At 38.1% G+C, this 10,069-nt stretch overlaps 1 protein-coding gene across 4 annotated transcripts in view; it reads left to right on the top strand.

The window, feature by feature from the left end:
* Positions 1-6,762: 6,762 nt before the first annotated feature.
* pdxdc1 (pyridoxal-dependent decarboxylase domain containing 1) overlaps positions 6,763-10,069 on the top strand; it is a 28,888-nt gene continuing 25,581 nt past the window's right edge. For all 4 annotated transcript variants that reach the window (XM_044050329.1, XM_044050327.1, XM_044050328.1 and 1 more), the window contains exon 1: positions 6,763-6,972. The gene's annotated coding sequence lies outside the window, so the exon portion shown is untranslated. The remainder of the gene's footprint in view (positions 6,973-10,069) is intronic.

The raw sequence follows: 10,069 nt of genomic DNA, 5'->3' as shown, positions 1-10,069 counted from the left end.
ATTAAGAACGAGTGACCTGATCAGAGATAATCCAGAAGCAGGTTCCCGGGGCATTTCTAGCAAAAACTCTATTCCAATAGTCAATGCTATTATTTTTATATATATATATATGTGTGTATATATATATATATATATATATATATATATATATATATATATATATGTGTGTATATATATATATATATATATATATATATATATATATATATATATACACACATATATATATATATATGTGTGTATATATATATATATATACACACAATATATTTGACTATTTCTGAACTTCAGCACATGAGACCTAGTGAAGGTAATGCAGGGTTTACAACATGTGGAGCTAACAGGATGTCATTTTGAGACAAAGACATGGAAATAATATTTAACATGTATGAAAAAATACCAAGTTCACAATATAAACAGATTTATAATTGAATAAAAAACAACAACAGAGTTATAATTTGATGTTAAGTGCAGTCCACTGACTTCAAACTGTCTCTTTCTGCCATTAACTTGAGTTTAATTTAAAGTTAAGAGAGAACAAATGACCACGTGATGCCTCTGATCTCTGTCTCACCAAAGAAAATGTCAAAGACTGACTTTGACCAGGATCCCGAGGACAAGCACTCGTCCACATGCAGAGTGTGCGGCAAATCAATCACAGTGGACAAAGCCACAGGTGAAGCAGCTCTTACAAATGAACTCCGCGCTCCGACGCTAACACAATGGCAGTGTCTCGTCTTCCTCTGCGATCGTTTCGCTTCATTTGGTTGGTAGCTTTTCACGTCATCGCGTAACCACGGCAACCACAGACACACTGTGACATAAGATACAGGACGTAAGTGACCTGGTTTCAACAACACAGCAAATAAATAAGGATTTTAAAATGGTTTGAAACAACAGAAAACAAGACTTCACACAACAAGCCTCTGTCGGCCTCTGTTGGTCATATTGGCAAGTGCACGTGTGGAAACACACACACACAGGGAGTGAAGTAAAAGCAGCTTCCTGTAATCAGTGTTTATCACAGGAGTCCATGCTGTCGTGTTCCTCTTTGGAAAAGCGTCACACAATGAAAATGTAATGAGAGAGACACTGAGCATTTAAACCTAAAATAACCAGATACGGCTTATGCTTACTTCATAGTAACAAAACACATTTGCAGCCATTATAATAATTACTGCAGCAGCAGCAGCAGCAGCAGCAGCAGTCTGAGAGTTTGAGAGCTCTGATTTAAACTCTGAGCCTTAGGTCAGTGTGATCTGGTGTCACTGCCTTCATCATGTGTCTCAGAGGATACAAATGTTTGACACGTCGCTGTCCAAATAGACTGCGGGTGAAAGAGGATCATACTGTGATCCTCACTCAGTAAAGCCGAGTCCTGACACTACTGTATGATGGAACACTGTAACATGACATATATACGTTTCCAATCCCAAATTAAGGTTCACTTACTATCACACGGTCTGAATCACACCTGTAGTTTGCTCAGTTGCCATGGAGACGACCATGGAAACACTAGCTTAGTTTAAGTTTGACTTGTTAAAGATGGTAAACGATCGCGACCACAGTAGAAAAGACAGAATCAGCTGATGTCTCCCGCTGATATCAGTGTTTATACAGAATATAATTCATTTATTTCTATCATAATAATTATTACTTTTATTTTGACCACACTCGCGCTCACTCATTTATTTTCTTTAAGCACTTTGTGATGTGGGTTCACGACTTGGAGCCCACTGCCACGTGGTGCCCAGCACACTGTTCCTCTGTGGATGCTGCTCAGTCACTGCCCACTGCTTCTTATATACACAACACACAGCAGCGTAGCGGCCAGTGTGTTCTGCAGAGCTCAGACTATATTTTCTATACCATGTGTTTCCTGCTCTGGAGCTTCAGTGTCAGAATGTGAGCTGCACTGTGTGTGTGTGTGTGTGTGTGTGTGTGCATGCTCAGATATTACTTTAAAATGCCCTGCGTTCATCTGTTGTGCAGTGTGGTGCAGAGCTGAGGCAGCTGCATGAGTTTCACTCCAGTCTCTGAATGTCATGATTTGCAGGACAACGAGAAAGAGCTTTGTGTGTAGTTCTGATAACAATGTCAACGTCAGCTGAATGTGGACGAGTGACATGGAATAAATCTGTGACGTTGAAACAAAGACGAGTCACGACTGCTTCTGTTGTCGTCATTAAAGTCACACACTCTGATTTTCACCGGCGAGACGATCTGGTCATGAAACATCTAACCCTCGCCATTATTTTAATAATCCAGGATCACGTGGTTATTGATGCTGTTGCATGTGAGTTATTTCACGGTCGATCAGCCTCTGTGTTCAGTCTCGCTCTGAACCTCGCCACAGCAGGTACTAAAAACAGTAGCAGGGACCAGGTTCTATGCTCGTGGAAACACAACTTAACCACGCCATGGCGAGTGTGTAAACTCCGCCCTCGTCTGGTGTGACCACAGCAGAAGACGATGAAGCAACAGCTCCACCATTTCTAAAAGGGGGAGGAGTCTGGGACAATGAGCCTCAAGCTGATTGGACAAGAGGGCGATGAGGGCGAGTGTGTACCAGTGATGCAAGAGTGGACTAAGAAAGCCAGTGGTAGCTGGTGTTTGACCAGAGAGGAAGTTCATTTCAGTATTCACTCAATACATTAAAGTGAAAAGTATAATGACGTCATTACAGGTTTAAATGATCCATTTAATGGTTCATTTAATTGACTGAATATTAGTTTATATGTGTTGTTACAGGAATGATGTTGTTTTCTTCCATTCACTGATAAACTGTATGATAATCATCAAAGAGTACAAAATGTTGCTATTGTCCAAGAAAATAATGACAAGTACTTTAAGTACTTTTATGATGATTAAAAAAACAATTCCATTGAATATGATTTTGATGATTTTGATTTTTGTACAGATGGTTTACAAATAAAGCTAACTTATCGTCATAATTACAATGGTAAATATAATAATCATAAAATATTAAAGTCAGGCCAGAAAACCTGCAGAGTCACGATCATATTATTAGGAACAATAACAACGTATTTAACGTAGTTTTATAACTCCAGATTCTTTCACTCTAATGTATGTGTTCATCACATTTATCAGTGACTTTATGAACAGATAGTGTAATTCATGTGTTCATCAGTGGTGAAGTGAGTGCAGGTCTCAGGTCATCACACCGTCATCTGCCCAGTGTTCACGATGTCAGTATGAATCCACACAGCAGCTCGTTAATACATCGATAATAGGTTTGAAATAAATCCTCATCAGCGACGAATAAATCAGTAAAATGTGTTTTGTCTGGGCTGTTTATGGCCTTTAAGAAGGTTTTACAAATGTGAAACTCCATGAATTAAAAATATAGAATAGAAAGATCTATACATGCCTGTGTCCATGTCTCCAGGTGTCCAGGTGTCCTGTGGACACTTTTACAGGTGTCTCTTTTACTATTGCGCTCAATGGGAAAATTGCTTTTTGGGCCACATGAGTATTTGTTGTTGCAGTACCACGAGTGGCCACCATGACAACATTGTCTTCAAGGCAGAGGGGGCGGAGCTGTATCCAGTTCTTATAATACATCCATGGTCTCGCTGCAGACCTGCAGACCACTACACGACACACCCCCACTACATGACCCTCCCTATCCCCACACACACACACATACACGTGGGTCACAGAAGAGACTGGGTCTGAAACGTGATGACGTTTACGCTGGTGATGAAGAAGGATGAAGAGAGATCAACACAAACAATGTGTTATACTCACACAATGACGGCGGAAAAGGTAAGAATGGATAAAGAACACATTTTGATATTAAACACTGTATGAATACTCATTATTTATTTATTATTATACTTGGACAAGACACCGAACACCACGTTGCTGTGAAAGATGAGGCACAGATGCACTGTATATGTGAATATATATATATGTACATACATATATATATATCAATTCAATTCAATTCAATTTATATACACATATTTATATACAGTATATATAAATATATGTTTATACATATATATATGTATATATATATATATATATATATAATATATATGTATACACTACCAGTGAAAAGTTTTAGAACACCCCAATTTTTCCAGTTTTTTTATTAAAATTAAGTCCAATAAATAGCTTGAAATGGTACAAAGGTATGTAGTGAACTGCTAGAGGTTAAAAAGGTAAGGTTACCCAAAACTGAAAAATAATATACATTTCAGAATGGCCTTTTTCAGGGAACAAGAAATGGGTTAACAACTTAGAGCTGTTTTGCAGCAATGGAGGTTGATCAAGCCTTGAAAGTTGGTTCTACCAATTCCTACAAGTTTTCCAACTTTTCTTTATTACTTACAACCCCCTCTGTCTGCATAAAAGTAGTGTTGGAACACACTGTGGTACCATAACCTTGTGAGTATCATTTGAACAGTATTGTACTGTAGAAAGTAGTGTGTTACCATAAAAATGACAAGAAAAAGGCAATTAACAATGGAAGAGAGACAGACCATCATAACACTTAAAAATGTTTTCCTACAGAGAAATTGTGAAGAAAGTCAAGGTGTCAGTCAGTAAAGTTTCCTTCACCATCAAAATGCACTCAGAAACTGTGAGAAACTCTGACAGGAAGAGGTCTGGCAGACCCAAAGCCACAACAGAATCAAGAGACAAGTTTCTGAGAGTCAACAGCTTGAGTGATAGACGGCTCACAGGACAACAGCTTCAAGCACAGCTTAATATTGGTCACAGTAAGCAAGTCTCAGTTTCAACTGTGAAGAGAAGACTTAGAGTTGCACGTTTGAACGCTCGAGTTGCAGCAAGAAAGCTATTGCTAAGATGTCAGAGTACGAAGAAGAGGCTTGCCTGGGCCATGAAACACCGCCAATGGACTACTGAAGACTGGAAGAAGGTGATGATGGTGAATGATGAACTGATGAATCAAAGTTTGAAATCTTCGGTTCATCACGCAGGAGTTTCGTACGCCGTAGAGAAGAAAAAAGGATGGTTCCTCAGTGTGTGACACTGTCAAACATGGAGGAGGAAGCGTGATGGTCTGGGGCTGTTTTTCTGGATCCAGGGTCGGTGACTGAACCAAAACGGCTACCACAGCATTCTGCAGCACCATGCAGTACCCTCTGGTATGCACTTAGTTGGTCAGGGGTTCATCCTACAGCAAGATAATGACCCAAAACATACGTCCAAGCTATGCCAGAACTACCACAGGAAAAAAGAACAAGATGGTAAACTTGAAAACATGGAGTGGCACAGTCTCCAGACTTAAACCCCACGAGCTGGTTTGGGATGAACTGGATAGAAGAGTGAAAGCAAAGCAACCACACATTCATGGGAACTTCTGCAACAGAGTTGGGAAGAACTTTCAGAAGAATATTTGATTTCCACTGTAGAAAGAGTGTGTTCAGCTGTTATATCTGCCAAAGGTGTCTACTTTGATGAGTCAAAATATAGAATACATTTTGGTTTATAAATTGATTCCATGATATCCTTTTCGACCTCAATTGTTAATTTGTTCTATGCTTTTATTTCAGAGTACAATGAGACATTAAATGGCATCATTTTCAATGAAAAACTGGAAAAATTGGGGTGACTTTTGACCAGTAGTGTATATACATATATATATGGGGTGCTGTTTGTAAAGCGGCTTACGCTGAAAATAACAGCATTTTGTTACATTTAGCTTCAAACAATGTTTTAAAAAACGGTATGAATTTTTGAGGGTCAATATTAAGATTATTAAGATACAAGATAATATTAAGATACAAGATTTAAGATTTAATATTTAGATTTAATATTTATATTTAATATTTAGATTTAACATTTAGATTTAGCATTTAGCATTTAGCTTTAGATTTAGATTTAACATTAAGATTTAACATTTAGATTTAGCTTTAGCATTTACATTTAGATTTAACATTGAGATTTAGCATTTAGATTTAGATTTAGCATTTAGATTTAAGATTTAATATTTATATTTAATATTTAGATTTAACATTTAGATTTAGCATTTAGATTTAGCATTTAGATTTAACATTTAGATTTAACATTTAGATTTAGCATTTACATTTAGATTTAACATTTAACATTTAACATTTAAAATTTAACATTTAGTATTTTTGATTTAGCTATTTAAAATATCTCTAAGTTGACAAATATTGTTGTAAATGTGCAAAAAAGTGACCCTCAAAAATTCATACCAGTTTTTTTAAAAAAATTTGAAGCTAAATGTAACAAAATGTTGCTGTTATTTTCAGTGTGAGCCGCACCCTATATATATTGTATATGTATATATATATATATATATATATATATATATATATATATATATATATATATATATATATATATATATATACATATATATAGAATAGAATAGAATGGAATATACTTTATTAATCCCTTGCGGGAAATTCTTTCGTCACAGCGCTCCAGTGTACAAAGGTAACGAATGTTATAGCAATATATATATATATATATATATATATATATATATATATATATACATATATGTATATATATATATATATATATATATATATATATATATATATATATATATATATCATAACATACCATTTATCGTATGGTAAATGGTCTGTATAAAAACAGACCATATGATATTATCAGTTATAATAGTATGGTAATGATAGATATTACCATTTAATGGTCGTCATCGGGTTTGACCTGACTGGGCAGTTTTGTGACGTCACGTCACGTCAGCGCTGCCAGCGTGGAACGCGCGTCGAGCGCCGATACAGGAAGTAAACTGTCCGGTTTGGTGCGTGTGTGTGTTGTCAGATACAGAGCTGTGAGAGAACAGGTAAAGACACACAGTCAACGTCCTGAACACGGGACACAAGACACGGGACACAGCACACGGGACACAGCACACGGGACACAGCGGCTCCGTGCTACAGATATTTGGCGTCTCCGCTGAAGCTGTGAGCAGACACGGTAAAAGCAACGACACACACACACACACGAAGCTCTGTCAGCTGTTTGTGTGCGTGCATGCGTGTGTGCGTATGCGTGGCTAGCTATAGCCTTTGTATCCTGTTCACTGCGGATGTGTCAAAACGTCTATTTTAAGTCCGGTGCTGTCGGCTCATCATTGTATGGAAAGCCAGACAGGACACAATTATGTGTTTTACTTTTACACATATTTATTCATATTTGACATTTAAATGTGTACATATATATAAAAACAGTGTAAACAATAAGCACTAACCAACACCAAGCATGTCAAGTCTTCACTGTCTTTATGGAGCAGGGACAACAGCTGCTACATTCCATTTGTAGTCGGAACTAGGAAATTCTGAGGTCATGGGAATTAGTATTAGTTTCACAGTAAATCAGTCGTTCACACAGAAGTGTTTGATTTGGGATTGTTGACATGTTGCTACGCTGTTAGTCGAGCGACTGGTATTGCTCACAGTTGCTAATAACAGCTAGCTAATTTCCAATTTGACTGCCACCATACAAACACTGCTACTGCACTTCCCACTTTCCAGTTCCACAGTAAATGGAATGCAGCCGGCTCCCTCATCCCATTTACAGGGATATTAATACAGTTCTTGATTAGTTGTGATGACATGGTGCATCTAAGTATCTTACTAATTTTTTCCTATTTATGCACATTTTTATTTGGAAGAGCCATAAAAGGTTGATCTTTGAATATATGCCATGATCTATGTGACTGTTAGCTACCATAAAGCTAACGTCTATGGTGTTAGATGGTGAGACAGAAATACTTACAGTTGCTGCTTTTCACATGTTTTGGTCTCAGGAGTACACTTTAGTTTATTTGTTTCCTCATTTGACTTTATGTACACTCACTTCCTGGTTCCTAGTTCCGGTAAGCTGTAAAATGCAGAGATGATCTACAGTTTGTGTCTGCAGACGTTATCGAGGGTCACTGTTGACGGAGGATCTCACTGAGTGCAGGTTGTACTGTACACAGAGAGATGCAGCAGTGGCAAACCGAAACACACCAACACACCATCAGACGCCTGGAAGGAAAGGTCCATAATTATACACAGTAATGATAATAATTTTCAATTAACTTAACTTAAATTAAATTAAATTAAATTGATTCTATTCATGATCAGTCAATTATGGTACATAAAATATTGATCAGTGTTTTCCAAAACTGGAAATGATGATGTTCTCACAAAATTATTCAGTTTTATTGATTGATTTGAGCAAATAAAAGAAATATTGAATAAGCTGAAAACTCATAGACTTATATAGAATATTGTAATTGATTGATTATGAATTTGTTGATTAGTCGTTGCAGCAGAAGCTGAAATAACTTTTTATTTTCGTCATCAAAACCTGATTCTAGAACTAGTTCCTCATTGGTCAGCACTGACTGTATCAATAACTGTCAAATAATCGAGTGTAAACAGTGCCAGTGTTGATCTTTATCCTACGTTTATTTTGAACTAAGGGGAAAATGCTATCCTCCACACCCTGGACTTGGCAGAGCAAACACACACAACAGCATTCACTCTCACATTCAAAGTGAAGTGGTGAGGGCTGTTCATGCGTCCAAAGTCAACTCACCTGTTGAAGGTGTTCACTTTACACCGACTTGAATGTTGAACACTGTATTCTTCACTGGAAGCCTCACATTTCAGTGTGTCACCTGAAGACACCTGATGACTTGGGTTGCCAGGCCTGTATGTGGCAGCATTACAGTGGCAGCACTGCTCATTGTTCAGTGTAACAATTTAAATTGAGGCACTTAGTAACACTAAGCCTAACTATTTGTGTTACAGCAGAATTTTAACGGATTTATAGGCGATGACATTTTTTCTAACATTGCTGTATGAGCGTGTGAGTGAATGACTGAATGAATGAGCAAAGCGCTAAACAAAGAGTGTTGATCATTATCATCATGCACCTGCACCGTTCATAAGGAGGGACGTGTCTTACGTAGGCTTTGTGAGGACATTTTGGCTGGTCCACACTACTTTAACAGGCTTTTTGAAAATTAAGACCTGGTGTAGGGTTAGGATCTCGCCTTGCCACGCCACGCCATGGCACGGTTTAAGTAGCGTTTCCACTAGCATAGCACCTGGTACCAGGTACTATTTTTAATACCTGGTACTGAGCGGCATCACAGACCACTGCAGTCTGTGGAGTAGGAGGCTGTACTCTGGAGACGTGTGGAAATCAAGCCGGACAGTGCTGAATAATAAATTAAATAGATCAATTAAAACTACTTAACAATCCTAAAAAAACGTGTGTGTGTGTGTGTGTGTGTGTCGTGTATAAAACAAAGTCACCGCAGTTTCACTCAGCCGTGCAGTGATGACTCCACCCACGTTAAGTAGGTACTTTTTTGTAGTGGAGATGCAACCTAATCGTGCCGTGTCGTGGCATGAGCACTGGAGAGTCTATGAACACATGAGTACTGGAGAGTCTATGAACACATGAGTACTGGAGAGTCTATGAACACATGAGTACTGGAGAGTCTCTGACACTGGTGTCAGTGGAGGCAGATGAGTCTGGATGCAGTGTGATGCCTTTTTATTCTTCATTGAAATTCATATATTTTTAATAATTTGACATATATTGATATTATTTTGTTTCATAGTTACATTACATTACATTACATTACATTTCATTTAGCAGACGCTTTTATCCAAAGCGACTTACAAAAGTGCATTTAAACATTTGGGTACAAATAAGAGCTAGAAGTAAGTAAGAGCTTCAAGTAGAACAAACTATGAAGTGCTAGTCATAAGTGCAATACAAGTTTTTTTTTTGTTTTTTTTTGTCGTCTTAGTCGAGGTAGAGTCGGAAGAGATGTGTTTTTAGTCGGCGTTGGAAGATGTGGAGGCTTTCAGCTGTCCGGATGTCGATGGGGAGATCGTTCCACCATTTGGGAGCGAGGACAGTGAACAGTCTCGAGTTCTGCGAGTGCCTCTGCGATCCTCTCAGTGAGGGGGCAGCGAGCCGGTTTGTCGATGCAGAGCGGAGTGGGCGGGCTGGGGTGTAGGTTTTGATCATGTCCTGGATGTAGGCTGGACCGGATCCGTTAAAT

Source organism: Solea senegalensis, linkage group LG19 (assembly GCF_019176455.1).
Source record: "Solea senegalensis isolate Sse05_10M linkage group LG19, IFAPA_SoseM_1, whole genome shotgun sequence".
NCBI lineage: Eukaryota > Metazoa > Chordata > Actinopteri > Pleuronectiformes > Soleidae > Solea > Solea senegalensis.
Note: the sequence above shows the minus strand (reverse complement) of the source record. Positions and strands in the feature narration are given on the sequence as shown.